This window comes from Equus caballus, chromosome 9 (genome assembly GCF_041296265.1).
Source record: "Equus caballus isolate H_3958 breed thoroughbred chromosome 9, TB-T2T, whole genome shotgun sequence".
Lineage (NCBI taxonomy): Eukaryota > Metazoa > Chordata > Mammalia > Perissodactyla > Equidae > Equus > Equus caballus.
Window position 1 is genome coordinate 6,599,348 of NC_091692.1, and position 24,615 is coordinate 6,623,962.

At 39.7% G+C, this 24,615-nt stretch overlaps 2 long non-coding RNA genes across 2 annotated transcripts in view; one reads left to right on the plus strand and one right to left on the minus strand.

The window, feature by feature from the left end:
- LOC138915364 (uncharacterized) overlaps nucleotides 1-24,615 on the minus strand; it is a 102,142-nt gene that overhangs the window by 53,064 nt on the left and 24,463 nt on the right. The gene's annotated exons all lie outside the window — the stretch shown is intronic.
- On the plus strand, nucleotides 3,336-6,797 carry LOC138915363 (uncharacterized). Its single transcript, XR_011421206.1, has 4 exons — nucleotides 3,336-3,400; nucleotides 3,949-4,004; nucleotides 5,727-5,796; nucleotides 6,367-6,797. It is a non-coding gene; the product is annotated as an uncharacterized lncRNA (long non-coding RNA).

The window sequence follows — 24,615 nt, forward strand, 5'->3', positions numbered from 1 at the left end:
GCTTGTCCTCTGTGTTTTCTTCTAGGAGTTTTACAGTTTAAGGTCTTACATTCAGGTCTTTAATCAATTTTGAGCTGATTTTTGTTTATGGTGTAAGATAGGAGTCTGGTTTCATTCTTTTGCACATGGCTGTCCAGTTTTCCCAGCACCATTCATTATAGAGACTATCTTTCCCAAGAATATATTCTTGGCTTTGTTGTAAATTAATTGACCATATGTGTATGGGTTTATTTCTGGACTGTCTCTTCTGTTCCATTGATCTATGTGTCTGTTTTATGCCAATACCATACTGTTTTGATTGCTATAGTTTTGTAATATAGTTTGAAATCAAAACTCATCCTGCCTCCAGCTTTGTTCTTCTTTCTCAAGATTGCTCTGGCTATTCAGATCTTTTGCTGTTCCATACAAATTTTAGAGTTGTTCGTTCTATTCTTGTGAAAAATACTATTGGAAATTTTTTTTTTCAGTGAGGAAGATTGGCCCTGAGCTAACAGCTAACATCTATTGCCAATCTTCCTCTTTTTGCTTAAGGAAGATCGTCACGGAGCTAACACCTGTGCCAATGTTCCTCTGATTTGTGTGTGGGATGCCACCATGCCACAGCATGGCTTGATGAGTTGTGTGTAGGTCCATACCCAGGATCCAAACCTGCAAACTCCAGGCTGCCAAAGCAGAGCATGTGAACTTAACCACTATGCCATTGGGCTGGCCCCTCCACGATAGGGATTACATTGAGTCTGTAGATTGCTTTGAGCAGTATGGTCATTTTCACAAGATCAATTCTTCCAATCCATGAGTACAGAATACCTTTCCATTTATTTGTGTCTTCTTCAGTTTCTTTCATTAAAGTCTTATAGTTTTCAGTGTACAGATTTTTACTTCCTTGGGTAAATTTATTCCTAGATATTTTATTCTTTCTGGTGTAGTTGTAAACGGGATTGTTTTCTCAATTTTGCTTTCTGTTAGGTCATTTGTAGCATACAGAAATGCAACTGATTTTTGTAGGTTGATTTTATATACTGTAATCTTACTGAATTTATTAGTACTAGTTTATTAGTTCTAACAGTTTTTTGGCAGAGTCTTTAGATTTTATCATCTGCGAATAGAGAGGGTCTTACTTCTTCCTTTCCTATTTGGATGATTTTATTTCTTTATCTTGCCTAATGGCTCTAGCTAGGACTTCCAGTAATATGTTAAATAAAAGTTATGAGAGTGGGCTTCCTAGTCTTGTTTCTGATCTTAGAGGAAAAGCTTTCAGCCTTTCAAAGTTGAGTACGATGTTAGCTGCGGGTTTGTCATATATATACTTTATTATGTTGAGGTACTTTTGCTCTATACACAGTTTGTTGAGAGTTTTTATTATGAATGGATGTTGAATTTTGTCAAGTGCTTTTCTTCCATCTATTGAGATGATATGATTTTTATCCCTCATTTTGTTAATGTGGTGTATCGCACTGATTTGTGGGTATTAAATCATTGTTGCAATACAGGAATAAATCCTATTTGATCATGGTGTGTGATTCTTTTAATGTACTGTTGAATTTGATTTGCTAACATTTTCTTGAAAGCTTTTGCTTCTATGTTCATCAGGGATATAGATCTATAATATTTTTTTCTTGTGGCATCTTTGGTTTTGGTATCAGGGTAATACTGGCCTTGCAAAATGAGTTTGGAAGTGTCCCCTCTTCCTCAATTTTTTTTGAGAAGTTTGAGAAGGATTGGTATGAATTCATCTTTAAGTATTTGGTAGAATTAACCAGTGAAACTATTTGGTTCTGGACTCTAGTTTGTTGTAGATTTTTGATTACTGATTTAATCTCCTTACTAGTAAATGGTCTGTTCAGATTTTCTGTTTCATGATTCTGTCTTGGTAAGGTGTGTGTTTCTAGAAATTTATCCATTTCTTCTAGGTTATCTAATTTGTTGGTATATAATTTTTCATAGTAGTCTCTTATGATCCTTTGGATTTCTGTAGTATCAGTTGTAATATCTTCTACTTCACTTCTAATTTTATTTATTCAAGTCCTCTCTCCTTTTTTTTCTTGGTGAGTCCCGCTAAAGGTTTGTCTATTTCACTTATCTCTTCAAAAAAAGAGCTCAGTTTCATTGATCTTTTCTATTGTCTATTTAGTCCCTACATCATTTATTTATGCTCTGATCTTGGTTATTTTCTCCCTTTTGCTATCCTTGGGCTTAGTTTTCTCTTTTTCTAGTTTCTTGAGGTATAGAGGTAGGTTGTTTATTTGAGAGTTTTCTTATTTTTTAATGTAAGCATTTATCATTGTGAACTTCCGCCTTAGAACTTCTCTTGCTGCATCCCATAAGTTTTGGTATGTTGTATTCCATTTTCATTTGTTTCAAGATATTTTTCGATTTCTCTTTTGAGTTCTTCATTGACCTATTGGTCATCAGTAACATGTTTAATCTCCACATATTTGTGAATATTCTAGTTTTCTTCTTGTAATTGGATCTTGGATCTTGTAACTGGGTTTCCCCAGGTTAGGGAAGTTTTCAGTGATCATTTCTTTGAATAAGCTTTCTTCTCCTTTCTCTCTCTCTTCTAGGACCCCTACAATGTGAATGTGAATATTGATCTTTTTATCCTGTCCCATAAGTCTCTTAAGCTATCTTCACTTTTTTTAATTCCTTTTTTTTTTTTTTTTTGCTGCCCTGATTGGATAAATTCCACTGCACTGTCTTCGAGTTTGTTGAATCTTTCTTCTTAATCCAGTCTGCTGTTGAAACCTTCTATTGAATTTTTTTAGTTCAGTTTTTGTGTTCTTTAGCTCAGTGATTTCTAGTTGTTACTTTCTTATATTTTCTGTCTCTTTATTGAAATTCTGACTCTGTTCATGCATTGTTTTTCTGACCTCATTGATAACTTTTATAACCATTGTTTTGAACTCTTTATCCGGTAAACCACTCATCTCCATTTCAATAAGACCCGTTTCTGGAGTTTTATCTTGTTTTTTTTGTTTAGAATACTTTCCTTTGTTTCTTCATTTTCCTTGAATGCAGAATGCAGAATTTTCTTGAATGTCTGCATTGGTTTCTGTGCATTAGATGAAATAGCCATCTCTCCTACCTTGGTGGAATAGTCTCAAGTAGGAGATGAACCTTGTCATTCAGCCTGGTCTGAGCTCTTGGTTATCTCTCAAACCTTTGCGATTATTCAGGCTGCTTTCTTTGTTCTTAGTGACTCCCAATAGTTCATGGTGTGCCAAGACCTGTCAGTGTTCCAAGGAGAAGATCTCAGTCAGCACGTAAACGCAAGCTGATTGGAAGCCAGATCCCCAGGCAGCAGATTTTAAAGTATGCAATTAGATCTGTCTCAGGGAAGACTGGGCGATGAGTGTTCCTCTCTGCTCCGTCTGCACTGAGCCCTGGGGAGATAGCTACAGTGAGTCTCTGTGAACCTGTTAAGAACTGTTTCTTTTTTTGCTATGCTTTTGTGGGTCACATGAACACAAGCCCCATTGGTTTGCAGAGCTAGGTGTGTGGGGGCCCATATCTCAGGTGGATATATAAAAGTTGGGGTGTTAAATGTTAGGTCCAAACCCTTTGCTCCTCAGGAGGAAGCTGGGAGTTGTAAGTTCTGTCCCCATTGTATGTCATTGCGCCAGTGGCGGATTTATGGCAAGATGGTGTCTCAGCCTTTCCTACCCATTTTCATGTGGGTATTTTCTCATTAGTCTGATGTGTAGCAGTTACTCAGCTAGTTTCCGGGTTTCTTTCAGAGGGTATTGCTCCATCTGTAGCTGTAGATTTGGTATGTCCATGGCAGGAGATGAGTTCAGGAGCCTCATATGTCACCATCTTGGACCAGAACCCAATAATTTTTTTTAAAAATTTACTTCAGGGCTGGAAGGGGCCTTAGAGATTATGTAGTTTGCACTTGAAGTTTAAAGTAGGAAAATCAGAAGCTTAAATGACTGCCCTTCCTCACAGGTATTCCCCAGGAAACCGTGAAGAGGAAACTGGGACAGTGGATATTCCTGACAACTGTAAGCGAAATGGGGCGATGAAGCAGGCTTGTTCAGAGACCACAGCCAGCCTGTTGGTGGTCAGGCCCTCTGCTGATTCTAAGGCCATCGCTTAGATTTTTCCACTGTGATGTCTTTTCCCAGATTGTGCTTGTTTGAATATTTTATGAACTGCTTCCTCTAAAATATGCTTGCTTTCTCTTCCTTTTCCCTCTGTACTGGAGAGTAGAGTGGGTAATCTAATAGACTCATTATGAGAAAATCTTTTTATTCTTTTTTTGAGGAAGATTAGCCCTAAGCTAACATCTGCTGCCAATCCTCCTCTTTTTGCTGAGGAAGACTGGTCCTGAGCTAACATCCATGCCCATCTTCCTCCACTTTACACGTGGGACGCCTACCACAGCATGGCTTGCCAAGCGGTGCCACATCCGCGCCCCGGATCCGAACTGGCGAACCCCGGGCCACCAAAGCAGAATATGTACACTTAACCACTGCGCCACCAGGCCAGCTTCAAGAAAATCTTTCACTTGTTAATAATAACCTAATATGCTATCTCTTTAATGTTATATTTTAACAACTGCCATCCATGCTTTAATTCAATGCCTTTTTAATTACTTGAAAAATAAAAATAAAAAAAGTCTTTATATGACTCATGTCCCCTTGGTGACGTGGGTGAAAAGCAAATAGATAATGGCTAGTAATAATATGGAAGGCTCATATTTTACCTCTATATTTTTGGAAAAGTGAATGGAAAAAACCATGGAGTGTTCATTTAAAATAAGCTTCCTTAAAAGCCCCCATATTTCAGTGGGTCTTACAAGCTTTGTTTAAGCAGGAGAATTAGGAGGTAGAGTAGTATGAGCAGGAAGGGATAAGCAGACGCATTAGAGAGGAAAGGAAGTATTGAATCAGAACGAGGAACAATGTCATTAAGAAAGGACAAAATAATTATATGTAGTGGAAGCAGAAACTGTTCTTGTCAAATGAGAAGGAACATTTAAATGCTTGCCTGAATTTAGAGACCTGGTAGTTAAAATTAGTAAAATATTCTCGAGAAAAAAATAACCACTTCTGAAATTATGCTGGCAATTTAGTGTTATTTTATCTGTTATTCACGGTAAGCTAGAAAAAAAAATTTTGGCCTGGGAAGTTTTTAAAAGGTGATTGACATAAGTCCCTTCCTTTATAGGTCTGGAAACTGAGGCACAGAGAATTTAAGTGACTTGCTTAAGATCAATCAATTATAGAACTGTCGTGAATGAATAGCCCCTAATCTAACGCTCTGTGGTAGGCTGAATAATGGCTACCCAAAGATGTCCACGTCAGAATCCCAAGAACCTGGGGATATGCTACCTTAAATGTTAAAAGAGACTTTCCAGATGAGATTAAATTAAGGATTGTGAGATGGGGGGATTATCCTGGTTTATCTGGTATGGTCCAATGTAATTACAAGGGTCCTTGTAAGAGGAAGACAGAAGGATCAGAAGGAGAAAAGAGATGTAATGATGGAAGCAAAGCTGGAAGTGAGGTGATTTGAAGATGGAGGAATGGGCCATAGCCAAGGAATATAGTGGCCTTGAGAAGCTAGAGAAGTCAAGGGGATAGCTCTCCTCTAGAACCTCCAAGAGGAATGAAGCTTTGCCAAACCTTGATTTTAGTCCATAAAACCCATTTCACATTTCTGACCTCCAGAAACGTAAGATAATAAATTTACATGTGTTTTTTTTTTTTTTTTTTTTGAAGATTAGCCCTGAGCTAGCATCTGTGCTCATCTGCTATTTTATGTGTGGGATGCCTGCCACAGCATGGTTTGGTGAGTGGTGCATGGGTCCATGTCGGAATCTGGGCTGGTGAACCCCGGGCTGCCAAAGCAGAGCACATGAACTTAACTGCTGCACCACCTGGCTGGCCCCTAAATTTGTGCTGTTTTCAGCCACCAGGGTCACGTTAATTTATTATAGCAGCAAGAGGAAATTATACATGCTCTTTCCGTTTAAAGAGCTTAGTTTCTTTCTTTAAGGTCAGTTTGGTAGCAGAGCAAATGGACTAGAAATCTCAGATAAGACATGGACCCCCACAATGATTGAATCTCTTGGGTTGAGGCCTGATGTCCAGGTGCCACATAGCAGGCAGAAGATGAGGTCAGGCACAAGGTAGGCACTGTCCTTGCCTGCAACGTGCGGCGGGAGGTGTGGAGGTAGGGCATGCTATCCAGGTGGTAGATAGCAGGTCAGGCACAAGGTAGCTATGTGTTGTTCTCCAGTGATGCCCATTCCTAGCAATAATAACACCTGTGTGGGGAGGAAAGGAAACAAGGTATAACTCTTTTTTTCTCCCCTCATAGTAAACTACTGAGGCTATTAACGTATTTCCTTCTTTCCAGGATTGATTCAGGAAGTAAAACGAGGCAATAGAAAAGCAAAGACTGACTCTCACAACTAGCCCTTCTTTCCAGTAACTGAGATCCTTCCTTCAGAGATATTCCTTTTAATTCCAAACTGTGAACATTGCAGCAGCTGGAGAAAGCAAGAGTGCTTAAAAGACTTGTCAGAGATTAAATAAAGGATATAGGTGGGGGCTGGCCCCGTGGCCGAGTGGTTAAGTTTGCGTGCTCCGCTGCAGGCGGCCCAGTGTTTCGTTGGTTCGAGTCCTGGGCGCAGACGTGACACTGCTCATCAAACCACGCTGGGGCGGCGTCCCACATGCCACAACTGGAAGCACCCACAGCGGAGAATATACAACTATGTACCGGGGGGGGCTTTGGGGAGAAAAAGGAAAAAATAAAATCTTTAAAAAAATAAAATAAAAAATAAAGGATATAGGTGGCAATCTCATACAGGAAAGAGAACAAGCTTATTTTAAGTGAATATTTCCAAAAGTTCAGTTATTGTTTTAGCACCTTTGCTAGTACATACTATTTCCATCAACAAGTATGCCAAAATTAGCAAGAGCCAAGACTGACAAATTTCTTTGGCTTTCTCTAGTACCTATTTTCTATACTTCCATTATCCCAACTCTGAATTTGGTCTGAAAATACATTACAATTAATGTCTAACACAATACAGCTTATGATGTGGTTATAGATTCCTCAGGGAACAGAATTAAACCATCAAACCCATTTTCGAAGTCTAGGGTGAAAGGTTAATGGATTTACTAAAATGCTAAACAAAGTCAAAGTGGTACCCCTTGGAGAGAGAGATCAGGAAAAGCATCAAATGCTTATCTGGACAAATTTTTTCTCCATTCTGAAAATATTCTAAATAATGTTAAAGGAACTGCAGAAAAACGATTGAGGCTAAACAATTAAATAAGGATGAGTCCTTTGTTACTGCCCCCCACTGAGGATTTCCTAGCAAGTTTGAGTTTTTATCTTGTTTCTTAGAAGACGTGGAACAGTAGGTCAATAGCAAGTGTTACCTACATTTAGCAGATGGTAGAGATGAGGCTGCAGAAAACATGATATGCTTAGCTTCTCACCTCAGTGGTAGGAAGAGTGGATAATGTGCAGAACCTGGGAATCCAACTGCATTCCTCATGACCTGGACTATCCTTTCTCTCTCAGAATTAAAAATGTAATATTGAGGGGGATACATAAAAGTTATATTCCTTCAGAAAATGTGGGCTCAATTATAGTTGGTGTAGTAGGTTACATTATTGTTTAGAAATATCATCCTCCTCTCTACCTCCACAGGTGTATTCTTCCCTGTGTTTCAGCTTTGGGCTTGCCCATATAACTTGCTTTGACCAATGGGCTGTTGGTAGATATGCCAACAGCAAGAGCTTGAAAAGTGCTTGTGCAATTGTCTTCTTGTGCCTCTGTCATTGCCATAAAAAGAGATTCCTCCGTGTATCTGTCTGCCCCAGAATAAAGATAAGTGGAGCCAACCGGAGCCAAGCCTGCAGCTCAAAGCAGAGCCATCCAACTGAGTCTAAATTGGCCAACTCCCACCACCACGCTGACCCATGAAAAATAAGCACTTATTGTTGAATGGCACTGAGATCTTATGGTTGCACAGTAATAACTGACTAAACATGAGTATTATGTGGTCAATAGTCCAGGGTCTGAGGATGGTTGATTTCATTTTTGCTTTGTTTCCTGAGCTGGCTTTCCTATTTTTAACTCACGAGACTTGATTCCCCCAGGCTAGCCTGATTTGCTCCAGCTCCCAGCCATTTCTCTAATTTTGCACTCAGTTTAGTTGTCTTCACTACTGCTCCAATATTTACAACTGAAATTACCATGCCCTTGGTGTCCCACATTGATTGGCTTTTTCTGCTACTGCCCAGAGCAATCCATAGAATCCCCAGGAATATAAATGGGCTTAAGGCATTTACAGACTTGGTGTCTGTATATTTTTGCTCTTCTGCTATATTTAGAGAAAGGCAATTTTGACATCATTATTTGTTCAGGATAGGTTTATCACTATGAAAATCTTATTTTCATGTAATATTCAGAAAATAACTATTTTTTAAACTACAGAATCTGAGAAGAATCCCATATGAATAAAGCTGACGGAATTTAAAATTGCTTCATTACAGGTCCAACTTATATAGATATATCTATTGATAAAATGTACATAGGGGAAGTAATTCAACTTTCAAATTGCAGGTTCTCAACCTCAGCACTATCATTGTTTGGGACCGGATAATTAGTTGTTGTGAGAGGCTGTCCCAAGCTTTCTAGGATGTTTAGCAGCATTCCTGGCCTCTACCTACTAAATGTCAACGGCACCTCTCCCTGAGTTGTGTCAACCAAAAATATCTCTAGACATTTCCAAATGCCCCTGGGCAAAATTGCCGCGGTTTAGAGTCACCGAGATAGAGGATATTTATTTTCATTTATCCACTGAAGGTAACTAACTCAACCTTCTCCATTTTCCCTTTTCTCCCCAATGACTTTCCTAATCTATCTGATCTCTGTGCTTTCTCCAAAAGAAAGGGTAGTCATTCTTTCCCCATGTCTGTCAAAGTTTAAAGAAATGTTCCACTGCACTGAAGTCCAGTTACAATGCAATGATAAATGCCAAAGCAACCTTTGTTGGACATGAACTCATAAACAGACAGGGCCCGGTGAACATGGCATCAGTTATGCCAATTTTTTGGTGCCATAATATATACTGAAGCCAGATCAACAGAATACAGTAACAATGGATCATGTGTCTGAACCTGCACATAGTCTTATTATGGAGATCTGGGCATCATAGTGGTATTCATTAAAGTGGTATTTTACCTTTATCTCATTTTTCTCAATTGTATAAAGTCAAAAGTAAGGAATTTCTCTATTGATCTGAAGTTTTGCTCTCCAAAAAGCTACAACCAGTCTGATTCTTATAATTAGACAGTATAAGATTTCTTGCCTGCAAACACTATAATCATATTTTGTTTTCAACAAAGAACCATCTGCTTTTCAAAGGCTGCGCTCCCGGGCATGCGATATTTCATTTAGACATCATGGTGTTGCTGTATTTTTCTTGCCGTGTTCATTCACCACAGTCATCACAAGTGTAAAGTCCTCAAGCCTTGTATCACAATAGGGTTATTTCCTTCTCCAATGTTAGTGTTAAGGCAGCATGTCAATATTTTATGCACAGAGTGACATAGAAAATATAGTAGTAATTAAAACAGTTAATCATAGAGCCAACTGCATTGGCAGCTGGTGAACACCTCTTCACCAACAATATTCAAGCAGAGGCTCAAAAGTCAAGGATGTTTACTTGGAGCGGGCATTGGCCAATCTAATTTCCACTGTTCCCACCAAATCTAGTTCTCTATTATTCTTATTTTTAATCAGTCTAATCTCATCCAATTAACCTCTGAACTACTCTTGGAAAGTAAGGGCTGCAAGAGGTAATGCCTAACATTTATTACATATATTATCTCATTTAATCCCCTTCAAGTACTTATAAAATGGGTATCATCATTTCCATTGTACAGATGGAGAAACTGAAGATTAGAAAGACAAAGTACCTCTTCCAACTCAGTGTCAAAGCAGAGATTTAAGCGTCCAGGTTCAATCTGACTACACCAGCACTACCCTAAAGTAGTGGTCATGACCTAGGGGTCCGAGTCACGATCATATGATGAGTTTGTACCAAATCAGCATAATACACAAGCCAGAGATTTTTGCCACACACAACAAACTCTTTCTCAATCCTTCTTAAAATTCATGGCTTGTATCACTTATGACAAAGTTCTGTATTAAACAAAAAACTAATAGGCAAGGAAGAGAACTATAATAATGTCTTGCTACAAATGAAACTCTGTTCTCTAGTTCTTAAATGATTGTGTTGGCTCAAAAATATAATTAAATTTTTTACACAAAACATTCAGCTAAAAGGGAAGAATAAGGCCTTATCGTTTTAACTTTGTTATTTCTTTTAAAACTGCATATACCAGTTAGTGGAATGGTTTGTGTGTGTGCGTATGTAGTTCATAGGAAGTAAGTTTTGAGTCCTAGATTTCATTTCCATGCCATTCTTTTCCACACCTTCAGAAAGATTTGTAGAGAAATACAGTTCAAAACAGATCAAGAACCTTGCTTAAGGTACAACTATTTTCCTGATGGAAGTCAGAAAACTACAAAATAAGATGGTTCCTTGCAGTATATATATTATTTCAGAACAAGATGAGGAAACATAATGCTAAAAGCATGCACTAGAAATGCTATTTCTGTATAAAATTAATGAAATGTCAGGATCAAGAGGAATCCAATAAATCCCTATTATTCCCTTCTGTTTTATAGTTTATTACATGAAATGCATGCAGCTACGGATCTGAGACCTTTCCTCCTATTAAACCTACAATCGACTAAATTGACACAATTCCACTCTCTCATAAAAAGAAAAAGCCATGCTATCCAAATTACATGATTTACTTTCATCTGTTATTTGACCTTTACGTACTTGTTTATGGTTCCGAGCTTGTGAAAGCTGGCTTGACTTATGAAAGTATTTTCCTTACGGCAAACAAAACAAAGCAAGAGAATCCCCCAGGGCACTTTGTTCTATTTATATCTCATCTTGTTCCAAAGGATATTTGAGAGAACTTACAAAACCGTGTATAGTAATATGACAATATTAAAAGAGAGAAAAGGTCAGAGCCAAAGAAAATCAGAATAACAAGAGAGAAAACTTTATAATGTGACTTACTTAAAATGTGAAGGGGATTGACCCCTTAGTCCCCATTACTTAAGTTTAGAAACAAAAGAATCCACTCCAAGTAGGCTCTACTGGTTTTGCTTCACTAGCCCATTTCTCTCTGCGTGTAGCCCACTCTGACTTATTTCATCTGAAGTCTTTCCGGAAGAACACCAGGATAGTAGCAGTAACGTAGTGATGGGTATTGTTTATTGAGCAATTCCTCTGTGCTACACCCAAAACGCCACTCACTACATTTGGTCACACTCTAAGCTGAATTCAATTCAACTGGTAGACATTTGTGTTCTGTTATTTCATTTCTTCCCACACATTTATTTCTTGTGTGCCTTGTGAGTGTCAGCCCTTCAAGGGCAACGACAAGATATTTTGCTCTTTTATGTTGCTCGCAATGCCAATTCTACCATCCAATCTACTCAAAAAAGAAAAAAAAAAAGCAATCTGTGGGTAGAGCAGACTTTGCCCGGCTTTGTCATTTTCGTGTGTGTGTGTGTGTGTGTCCTATTCTAAATCTACTCATTAGAGACCCTCAACCCCAATCTCAGAGCCTGTAAATAAAACAAGACCTTGCAAGGAGAGTGGAAAGAGGTTGTTATGGGTTAAATTGTGTCCCTCCCAAAATTCACAGGTTGAGGTCCTAACCGCCAGTACCTCAGACTTTATTCAGAGATGGGGTCTTTACAGAGGTGATCAAGTTAAAATGAGGTCATTAGGGTGGGCCCTTATCCAACACGCCTGGAGTCCAGATAAGAAGGGGAAATTTGGACACAGACCCATACAGAAGGAAGACGATGCGAATCCACAGGGAGAAGATGGCATCCACAAGCCCAGGAGAGAGGCCTGGAACACATCCTTCCATCACCGCCCTGAAAAAGAACAAACCCTGCTGACACCTTGATTGCAGACTTCTAGCCTGGAGCACTGAGAGACAATACGCTTCCGCTGTTTAAACCACCCTTTTTGTGGTAGCCTTGGAAACTAAGAAAGAAGTTTGTTTTGCCTGTGTTTTTGTTGTATTTTTTAACTTGCAGAAGCCAGGTATTTTCTGTGGCTGTCTGAATTCATTGAGATAAGAATTGTGTACATGTCACTCTTTGTCTTTATGTATAACAAACTATTAAGAATATATACACGGTAGGGTCTGGTATCAATATTTAGTTCCCACTCACTGGTTAATGGGTGCTAATCTTTAACTAGTGTTTCCAAGAAAATAATATCCATTCTGCTCCAGTCTGAATGATAAAATTTATGGTATCATCATCAACAACAACAACATTTTATTGAGGTTTTACTCTGTGACTGTTACCCTTCTGAGCGCTTCAGGTTAAATCATTCAATCCTCACAATTACACTAGGAGAGAAACACTACTCTTATCTCTACATCTGGCTGCTCTGCACAGTACCTCTTCTTTCTTTAGGCCTTGACTAGCAACCACAGAAAGTTCTAGTCTTCTCTTATGTATTTGCCTAAAGTACATTCCTTTAAGAACGAATGTTTGGTAGCTACTTTTCTCAAAGGCTTTCATTCTCTCCAATTTATTCTGCAAATTGTTGAATACTAACATTATAAGTTCATGACAGTTTTTCATGAGAATGCAGGTCCAGATGCTATGCATCGCCTGTTTCAGAATCACCTTGACTACTCATTTAAAATTCTCTTTCCAGGGCCCTATTCCAGACCTAATGAGTCAGTTGTGTTGGTAGGGCCCTGAAAACTGCATTTGTAAACAAACTTCTTGGGTGATTCTTCTCCACATTCAAATTTGAGAAACATGGTCTATTTTGCAAATGCCACCTGTGGTTTTACTATTAATTAAATCGATTAATTAATTAATGAAGGCCTTGCCTATTTATCTACTGGAAGAGTCTTTAGAAATGATAAAAGGATAAACCTAAAATTATAATAAAATTTTAAAAATCAATGCAGCTTTAAAGCAGATTAGATGCCCACTGTTAGGAAGACAAGGAAATCAAGCATTAATACTCAACAAATGAGCCTGAAAATATCATCAATCCATCTGCTTTACATTAAATGTCTCATTAAGGAGGATAGTTTTGGCATGTGGTTACTGACCCTGTGGATTTCACCAATTATTTCATAATATTGCAATCCAACTTACAGGTTCAGATCGTGTATTCACAATGAAATCTAATGGACCAGAAAGAAGAAAAGAATTAATTATGAAAAGATACGTCATTCTCATTATTTCAGAAAATTTTCCATCAATTTGATTTCTTAGAAGTCATAAGAAAGGCTAAATATTTCCAAGTTCCCTATGGGTGACAGGAAGAGGCATGTTGTGGTGGTCAATCTCTAAGATACCCCCAATAATCCTCACCTCCTGGTATTCAAACCTTTGTCTAGACCCCTCCAATACTGAATAGGGCTAACATGTCTAACCAGTAGGATATTGCAAAAAAAATGATGAAGTGGGACATCTGAAGCTGGGTTATATAAGACATTGTGGTGTTTTCTCTCCTGGATCACTGACTCTGGAGCAGGCCCGCTGCCATGCTGCAGGAACACTTAAGTAGTCCAAGGAAAGACCCCCGTGGAGAAGAACTGAGGCCTCCTGCCAAAAGCCAGTGCCAACTCTCTACTCATGAGAATAAGCCATCTTGGAAGCAAAACCTCCATCCCCAGTCAAGCTTTCAGCTAACTGCAATCTCAGCTGCCATCTTGTTTGCAACCTCATGAGGGACCCCAAACCAGAACATTGCAGCTAAGCTACTCCTGAATTCCTAACCCACAGAAATTGTGTGATACAGCATATGTTAATTTTTGTTTTAGAATATTTCGTTATATAGAAATAGATAATGAATACAGATATAAATGCAATAATCCCAAGGATATTTGAATAATACTGGAAAAGCACTTGACACTATTAGTCTATATATTTTTGCTTAGTCCTCAAATCCAAGTTCCATTTTCACTTTTCCACCATTTTTCTGGATAGCTCCTTCTCCGTCTCCTTTGCTTTCTTCTTTCTCATCCTACCTCTTATGCATGGCCATTTCCCAGAGATCTACTCTTCATTCTCATCAGTTCATTTATCCCATATCAGACATTTTCTCTACAAGGATGGTTTTCAAATCTTTTCTACAGCCTTGAATGCCTCTTTTAGGCTACAGTATACAATTGGCATTTGAATATTTCCACTTAGCTGTTCAAAGTCAACATGACTGCAACTGGATTTGTCTTCTTGTCTTTAAAATTGATTGTCCTCTTCTGACTTCACTTCTATTAGTGGGGCCATTCTTCTCTCAACTGATAAATCATCAAACTGTTAATTCTCTAACTCTTCATTCATTTTTCTCTTGACATCTGTGTCCTATCTTTAAATACTGTAAATTTATGCTTCATAATATCTAAAAAGTTCCCTGCTTCTTTTCATTGCTGTTACCTGACTCACCGCCACATCCTTTGGAGCTGAGAATTACAACCACCCCATGAGGTGATAACTGCAGTAACTGCCTTACCTGCTCTTCTTGACTCTGACATTTCTTCACTTCCATCCGTCGTGCACGTGACTGTCAAATTAATCTTTCTAGACACCACCTCCATTCCTCTTCTACTCACAAATTGTTTATGGTAATTTCTTATCCTTAATTTTACCTTCCCCAACCCCTTCTCCAGTTACTGTATTATTTTAATACTCCTCAACTGATCTGGAATTTTCTGATCACTCTAACATGCCAAATACACTTCTTCCTCCATACACCTTGCCCAGTCCACTCCCCACGCATTAATGACCTCCTTAGCCTGTCTGAATATTCATAATATCTAAATCCTTGTCATATGTCAGAACGCAGCCCAAGTCTCAGATTTCTAATAGATTTTCCCTGATCTCTGGCTCACAAAATGGTGCCAGAGTATATATTCAAAGGCATAATGAATAGAAAGGCAATATTAGTCTGGAATTAAAAGGAAATGATACTATCTATAAAAGTTCTCTGAACTAGTATTACTTGCCACCTGTTGCATTCATTTAGCAGTAAATAACATATATTCTTGTGCTTCTGACCAATGACGGTCTAGCTCAGCAGGAATCAGCTGAACCTCTGGACATTCCACAACTCCATCTGGAATTACAAATGCATGTTGGTCATTAATAAACTGGTTCTAACTGGATCGTGCCAAGACGACTGGGTCAGAGTAAATTTGTTATCATTTAAAGTAGAAAGATGGTGGCACTGCCTGTAATTGTTTCTCTTGCCATAGTTCAATAGTGTAATGCTTAATTGATTAAATTATACTTTCTATACAACACTTTATTAATGAGAGCGAGCACTGCTATCCTTCTCTTAAATTAAAATAATTTTATATGTCGCTGAAATCTCTTAAATGCTAGCTCTAAGGACCAAACCCACATATTGGTATTTCTCTAGCAGCATTCACATACAACATCTACCAAAGCCCAAAGAGCACATCACGAGGTCACTCATGATTTAGCCAATCCCAGGACACTGACAACGATATCCTGGAGCTTTTTCATGTTTATGAGTCTCTTCTCTCTCCATAGATTACTTGCCCCTGGAAGTCAGAAACCAGGTTCAATACTTCATTCAATCAATGTTTTTTCAACATTAGTTCATGAATGATTCATTGAAAGATGTGGAGCAAAAACATATGAAGCAGGCAGATTTCTGAGCGGCAAGCAACAAAAATCAACGCTGGCCAATTTAAGGAGAAAAGGAAAACAATATATTGAAGAGCCATTGGGTGGCACACAGAATCATGTAGAAGCCTGGAGAGCCAGGCTCAGAAAATAATCGGGAACAAGAGGCAGCAGGACCATGACGTAAAACTGATTGGGCAAGAACACTGATGCCCTGTATCTGATGACTGGGCACTGGAAGTACCACCACCGCCACCTCCAGCTGGACTCTGGAGGCCGCTCCTGGCTCTGCTACTGGGGAGACCCGATGTTGCTGTCCCTTTTTGCTCTGGATTCAAATTCTGTAGTAGGCATGTCTGATTGGGCTAGCCTGGGTTATAGTTACACTCCCCAGCAGAAAGAGTCTGGGAAAACAGTGACAAGTGTTTCCAGCTCGGATAGAAACAGGCCAAACAGGCCAAACACAGGAATGAGGATCAGAGGCCAGACAACAAAAATAACTTTTCAAAGAAAGGATATACATTCACTATGATGTGTTATGATCATCTTGCACTTTAGAAAGATCACCCCAACAGGAATGTTGAGAACAAACTACAGAGGCAAAGTTGGAGTTTCAATTTGAAGATGCGTGTAAAATATTATGAAGCTAATGGGACAGGGAGAAAACAATGGATCTGAGAGAAAGTGAGGTGATAAATTTGACAAAACCTGGAGACCAACTGGACTTGATAAGAGGGTTGTCAGTTACTGCTCTTAGATTTCTGCCCTGGGGGACCATGTGAATTAAAATGGAAAATTTAGGAGTGTCAGCAAATTTAGGGAAAATGATAAATATCAATTAGGGGCACATTAAGTATAAGGTGTATACAGTAGTTTAAATATGGCTGTAAATGCTTTACAGTTTTTCTTAGCAAGACCTGGAATCTATTTCCCCACTCCTTGAAGTATACCCGGTTGTATGATTTGCTTTGACCAACAGAATATGGCAGAACTAACATGTGACTGGCAGATCTCAGCCATAATCAGTCTCACATTTTCTATTCTCACCCTCTTGGAATGTCGTCATCACCTTGTGAAGAAGCCCAAGCTAGCCTCCTGAGGACAAGAGACTACAAGGAGAAAGAGAAGTCCAGCCATTCCAGCATTCTGAGCTGAAGTTCCAGATACGTGAATGAGGCCATTCAGGACAAGCCAATCTCCAGCCAACCCATCACCTGACTGCAGCCACCCAAGTGACCCCAAGCCAGACCTACAGAAGAACCACCTAGCTAAGCCCTGAATTATAGAATCAAGAGAAAATAAATTATTAGTTTTTAAGATATTATATTTTGGGATGGTTTATTACACAGCAATAGAGCATATAGAGAGCAATAGAGAACTGATATTTTGCCAGTAGAATATCAGGGGAAAATGTCCATTTGGGATTGGATATGAGTCTAAGAGCACATGAGGGAGATAATATGACCTTCATGATGGTGGTCAATGCCAAGGACTACATGAGATCATCCAGCGTGAGGTCATATTGTTTCAGTCACGGGCAAAGGTGATAATTCAAAGCAACACAAGACACGAGTAGAGAAAAGAAATTAATAAAGGAAATTGTAAAGAAGCAGTCAGTAATAACTCAAGCAAATCCACTAGATTAAACAAATAAAATGTCATGAGTGACCTTGGTAGAAACAATTTGCATTTTTTGGAGAGTTGGTATAAAAGCCAGATGGTGATGGGTTGAGTCACCAGTAGAAAGTAAACAAAAAGAGACACTCAGTTGAGCTATCTCTGTGGAAATATTTTCATATGACTACAAGCAAAAGATAGGGTAGAAGTTGGAGTGGCTTTTTTCAAAAGATAGAAAAGATATCAGCATGTTTATAAAATGGCAGAAAACTTAAAAATGATTTTTAAATTATTCAAAGATTTCAAAGACAATGTAAGTTCCCTGAGGAAAAAGTAGGGGAAGGGAGTAGGTACAGGGGTAGAGACCAGCTGTTTTCAGGAAGAAGAGCTGAACATTTACTGACCCTGGAATGAAAGTACCAGAACAGCTGACTCCTGGGAATGGGGCCAAGGTCTGGGGGGCGGGACAAATACAGTCTACAGTAAATTAACTGCCAGGTGGGAGCAGGAAAGAAGTAATTTCTGCCTGAGATCCTCCATTCTCTCTGTAAAGTTAGAGATCATTTATCTTCCACAAGGGGGGATATATGAAGACCTAGGAAACCTAAGGAAAGTGGCAGAGATTTGAATAGGGAATGGCAGACAGTGTCCGTGGTAGTTTAAATATGGTCACAAATTCTTTGCAGTTCTTCTTAGCAAGAACTGGAGTCTGTTTCCCCAACTCTTGAAATCCAGCTGGTCTCACAACTTGCTTTGACCAATAGAATGTGGCTGAAATAAATACAACTTGCAAGTCTAAGAGATCTGAGTTCAAATACTGGCTCTGCCAATTATTAGCTACGTGACCTATGCAAAGCATGTTTGTTCTTCATTCATTCATTCATTCAGCACCTATTTGTTGAATAGCAGACTCTCATATGTGTCAGATAGTGTGCAAATATGAGATATACAGCAGTGAACCAAAAAGTAGCAATATAGTCACTATCTGCTATGGTCTGAATATTTGTGTCTCCTCAAAATTCATGTGTTGAAATCCTAATGCCCAGCAGGATGGTTTTAGGAGGTGGGGCCTTTGGGAGGGTGCTTAGGTTGTGAGAGTGGAGCCCCCATGAATGAGATTAGTGCTCTTATGAAAGAGACCCCACAGAGCCCTCTAGCCCTTTCCACCACGTGAGGACACAGAGAGAAGTCCACAGTCTGCAACCCAGAAGAGGGCCTTCACCAGAACTCAACCATGCCGGCACCCTAATCTTTGGCTTCCAGCTTCCAGAACTGTAAGAAACAAGTTTCTGTTGTTTACGAGCCACCAGTCTGTGGTATTTTGTTACAGCAGCCCGAACAGACTAAGACACTACCTTTATGGAATTTATAGTTCTTGGAAATTACTTATTCTGTGTCTCAGTTGTATTGTCTGAAAAAAAGTGTCTTTAAAAAACATAGCATTATACTGAGAGTAGCTAACACCTAGAGAGTGTAAACTAAGTGTGGGGAGCCCTTCTTAAGCGCATTATCTCCTTCTACGCTCCCAGCAGCACTAAGGGGTAGGTACTCTTATTTTTCTAATTTTATAGACAAGAAAACTGAGACCAGTTGGTTAAATAACTTATCCAAATTCATACAGCCAATTAGTATTGGAGCTGGATTTCAAATATGAGCAAAATTACTCTAAAGCTTCTCTTCCTCCCCCTAGGGAAGCTTTAAATAAACTGATCAATCCACGTCAGTGATTGTTAGTATTATTACCATCACGACCGCTCAGCCGAGATTGAGACCATTCATCTGTAGTGGTACCAAGTCTCACGGGCTGTGTGATATTGGTTTCCTGCTGGTATTCAGTATAGGAGGAAAGAAGATAGACATTTGGAGTGATCTGGGATCGAGCTTTTATGGGGAAATAGAGTGGATGGTTATGAAAATTTTGTCCTACCAAGAGGTTGTTAAAATAAACATCATGCATGGGCCTAGGCTGATTACAGAGGAAAACTAAGCCAGGAGCGAGGTGAAAGAGCAGGAAAGATGGTAGGTTGTGGTGCACAAGTGGATCAATTGCGTTAGTGTGCCACGAGTGGGTCATACCATCCACGCACACAGTACTCATGTACTAAGAATGTGGGCATGAAAGAGAGGAATCTTGATAAGGAAGCTCTCTTGGTACTGGAACAAAGCCTATTTCTGTTTGGGAGAATCAAATATTTATTGATGGCATTAATGAGAGAATTCATCACTGCTTATAGAGAAACTTAGGATTTCCTTTTGAAATATAATGACATTGTCAGCATTTACCTCTTCTCTTTTTGAAATTGTTCCAAAAAGCAAAAAGCAACAAGGAGTATGATGGGAAGGAAAGCAAAACACCTCAAACTCTACTTTTGGTGCCATTTTTAGTGAAACTAGGAGAAAGCTAAAACTCCAGACTCCATAGAGGTGGGAAGACCACCACCAAAAGCCGGAGAGATTAGAGGAAGAAGCAGATTTAGAATACCGTGCAGAAAGAATTCAGTGGTAGCAGGTCTCACAAGGAATCAGCAAAATAAACTTCTTGAAGGTGAGGGGAACACATGAGACACTAAACCCAAACCTTTTGCTGTAATGAGAATAGCGGCAACCAAATAGCAGCACGAGGTTCCGGGACCTGCCGTGGATCCAAGAGGCGGAGAAGGTGAGATTAGATGGGAATAACACACACACTAGCCACATTTGCAGGAAGCAGTCCATTTTCTTTGGAAGAAAAGCAAGACCTCCCATTGCGAAAAATACCATACCTGCCTATTTCCCCAAGCTGGGGAGAAACAAGGACCCGTGATACTGGATCACAAGAAAAATTCAAGCTAGAATGATACGCAAGCTTGATTCCTTAATGTTCTGTATAGATGACTATATCTGAATATTTCCATATATTCATCTTCTTTTGTGTTTCAGTAGTATTTTAAAATGTTCTTTATAAAGATCTTTATATTGCTCTCATACTTATTCCTAGACATTTTATTTTTCTTGTTGAATAGAGTTTTTTCTTCTCTTTTATCAAATACATAAAATTGATTTCTGAAGACTGTTCACCCACAACCTCACTAAGTTATCTTGTTTTGGTTGGTCTCTTCGAATTTTTGCCATGGAATCTGACCCGTGTCTACATTGAATCTTAACTTTGATAGATTTAAAGTGCCTTGAAGTCAAGACTACAGTAATCTTTTGTGTTTGACAAATGATGATCTTTGAACCCTGATCACATCTTCTCTGAAAGCATGATTCCACCCTATTGAGGCATACGAAGTGTGATTGCTGTTGGTTTGTTCGCTTTTCTTCAATATTGAAAACACTATTCAGCTGTTATTTTTTATAATCATTAGGTAATCCATAGGTATCCCACGAGTATATTTACTATAATTTAGAACTTTATCAAAAGAGGATATAGGTGGCTTTTATCTTTAAAAACCTTCAATTATTTTGGGATATGTCTTCTCCTTTACTGTGAAACATCCTACTGATTTCCACACGTGCCTTAAGCTGCCCCAAATCCTTCTTGCGCAGCAGGGCTCAGAAGCACAAGCTACTGGGAGCTGGGAATGTAAATATCGGAGAAACGCTGGAAAGATCAAGCAGCTATCATTGATCAGAACTAAGGCAGATAGGTGAATTGATGCTAGCATACATAGAGAAATCAACATGGTCAGCAACCGAGCAAACAGACACTAATCCAGGGGAGAGGGGCAGTATTTAATAGAAGGATGAGAAAAATCAGTGACAGAAAGACTAGGCAGAAACATCATATATTATTCATGAAAGATGAGAAACAAATTGTCCCAAAAAAAGGAAGGAACTTTCAGTAAATTTGATGGGCTATTATGTAGCCATTAAAATGATAACTCTGATCATTAGGTAGAAACATTGAAATGTATCTACAAAATGATTCTAAGTGAATAAAATACATGACAATGGCTACACATTTAGTATTATTTCTAATAAAAAACAACTAGATGCAGACAAAATTTGCAAGAGAACACGAAGAAATGAATATCAGAGAGTTGGGATTATGTTGAGATTAAGAAAGCAAACTTTTCGTTGATTTGACAATAATTTTTAAATTGTATTATTAAGATAGGCATTTAAGAGAAGGGGCAAAGTGAGGGCAAGAAGACCTTTTAAGTAAGGCAGGCATTTGCCTCAGCCAAGACATTTCATATGCCTCCTGTTATTATCATTAATAAGAGCTAATATTTATTTATCATGTTCTGTGTGCTACATCCTTTAAGCAAAAATCAGTCCTTAACCATGGTTAGCATCACCTTGACATATATCATTCCTTGCACTCCAGTAAGAAAGGGATAAAATGAGAGTACATGCCATATACGGAGAGAGAGAGAGGAGAGAAAGAGAGACCAAAATAGAGGCATTTTATGCTATTCTCTCTAGGAGGATATGAAAGAAATAGATGAGATGACATTTGCCCTCAAGGCATGGACAACTTAGCTGAGTAGGGGAGGGGGAGGAGCGGACCCGAAATAATCGGCAGTAAAATCGTCTGTTTTCTGTTGCTTCCAAGTGCAATAACAGATTAAAAAAGGAAATAAGCACATAAAAGCAACTCCACCAGTGTTCTTAACAGCAGTGTTGGAATCTGTAACAGGACAGTTCTTTAGTTGTGCAGGACTGTCCCATGCATTGCAGGACGGTTTACGTCCCTGGCCCCTGTCTTTCAAATGCTAGATTTCCCCTTTGCCTTGTTCAGTCCATTCTCAGCACAGTAGTGACAGTGAACCCAGTGACAATGTAAATCAAATTACATCACTTCCTCCTCAAAGCACTCTAAGGACTTATCTTCCCATTAGAGTTAAAACCAAGGTCCTTACTCGGGCCTTTCTGCCTTGGGTCCTGTGAACACTTTGACATGGCCAAAAGTAGTGCCCCTGTTAGGACAGACTTAATTCAGTTTCCCTAGCTCCATTTCCTTGAGATTCATTTGACTCAACACTCCTCCATTTGTTGCCTTTATCCACAAGGTGGTATTAACATAATGACCTCCCTTCCAGAAGTCACATTTGCACGTGAATAAATCCTGAGAAAAGGCAAGAAAAAAAGAGAATTCCTTCTGAAATCTCCCCCAGAAGAGTAAGGAAGAAGTTCCCCAGAGTCCTCAACAAATCTTTCCTTGAATCTCAGGGAATTGAACTGGTTTGTATGACGGTTGCTGAATCAATTGGGCAAGAGGAGAAAATTCTCCTTACACCATTCTGGTGCATTCCTAGACTTAGGAGGGGATTTGGCTTCTTTTGAGCCATATGGGCCGCCTAGGAGAAGATTAGCTGATAGGTTAGTCAAGTGGACAGTGAGCAATGGCCGCGGGACCTAGGGGAAACGCTAGAGGTGGAAACAGAAATTTACATGTCATCCATAGAGAGGTGAATGAGCTCATCCAAAGACTGAGTATAGAAAAAGGACAGATGATAAGTCTTGTCCTCAGATCAGAGGAAGGAGGAAAAAGAGATGCTAGTGGATTAAAAAAAAAGAGCTGTCAGAGAGATCAAAGGAGTAGTAAACGTAGGATAATCATGGAAGTTGAAAGACAAAAAATTTTAGGAAGAAGGTGTCAAATGGTACAAAGAGATCGTGTGGAAGAGGGCTGACAAAGCCAGGTTTGGGGCTAAAAAGAAATGAGAAGTATGTGAAGAAGTCACTAAAAGATTTACGAAAGTGATTTCCAAACAGTAGCAAAGGTCAAGTTCAGGTTATCAGCATAAACCTGCAGTAGATCAGGTCCACTGGGTTCCTCTCACAAGCCAATATGACTTCCATACACACAACAACAACAACGCAAAAACAATGATTCCGTCACTGGGGATGTGTTACCGGTTTGGGAAAAGATAAAGTAGGCAGAGAATTGAGAGACCTGATAAAGCAATGTTAAACAGCTGACTATGGAATTTAAAGTGGAGAAGGAATCGTAAGGCAAAGGGAGCTAACAGACTGATTGTCCTCCTTATAGATGACACAGCCGGCTTTTGGTTCTGTTTAATTCGATTTGCAGTATAACACAGCAGCCTTGCTAGCTTTGTGTCTTAGTTCAAGTTCCTTTGAAAGCAGAGCTTAAAGTAAAGTAAAGCGGTTTACTTGGGAGGGAAGTCTAGGAAGAAGAGAGAGTATAGGGAAGTAAGACAGGGAAGTGATAAAAACCCATAAAGTGTATATTACTGATTGCAGCCAGCTATAGTTCAACGTGGCACCAGCCCTGGTGGTCGAGTGGCTAAGATTCGATGCCACGGCCCAGGTTCCTTTCCCAGTCAGGGAACCACACCACCGTCTGCCGGTGTCATACTATGGTGGCTGCGAGTTGTTTGTTGCTGAAAGCTATGCCACCAGTATTTCAAAACCAGCAGAGTCACCCATGGTGGACAGGTTTCAGCGGAACTTCCGGACTAGGAAGAAGGACCTAGCCACCCACTTCTGCAAAAAAAATAAAATAAAATAAAAATTAGCCATGAAAACCCTATGAATAGCGGTGGAGCATTGCCTGGTACAGCACTGGAAGGTGAGCGGTGGCACAAAAAGACCAGGCAGGGTTCCACTGTGCTATGCACAGGGTCGCTAGGAGTCAGGATGGACTCAATGACTAACAACAAACAGTTCAATGTAGTTACCAGCATCCCACCCCAAGCTCAGGTGGTGGCATCTCTGTTTTTCTGCCCCACAGCTTTCTCTGAAGCCCAGCAACAGACACAGCCTGGTATTGCAGAGGTGGTGACAACCCTGGGGGACCCTCGACCAGTGGGAGATGGCACTGGGTCAGTAAGTGCCTGCCGTTGGTTACCACTGTACATGCAGAGGAATTGTGTTGAAGGCCCTCAGAATGGTCCCACCAGTGACCAGGGAGGTTGCACACTGGTGGAGGGTTGCCTCCAGGTGTCAACACCCACACAAGCCCAGGCTGCACCTGCACAGATGTTTCGGAGAAAGACCTGAGACAGTAAAGCAGGCAGCCACCACCTCGTGTGATGGTGAGATGCTTGCAATTGCAGCCCACTGTCCACCACAGCTGTCCACCACAGCTGCTCTGAAATCGGTCACCCAAGGAGCCACGACAAGCGCATCGCACAGCTGTCACACCAGGGTTTCTCAACCATAGCAATACTGACATTTTGGACCAGAGAATTCTTTGTTATGGGGGCTGCCCTGTGTGTTGCAGGATGTTTAGCAGCATCCTTGGCCTTTGCTCACTAGATGCCAGTTGCCCCCTGCCCAATTGTGACA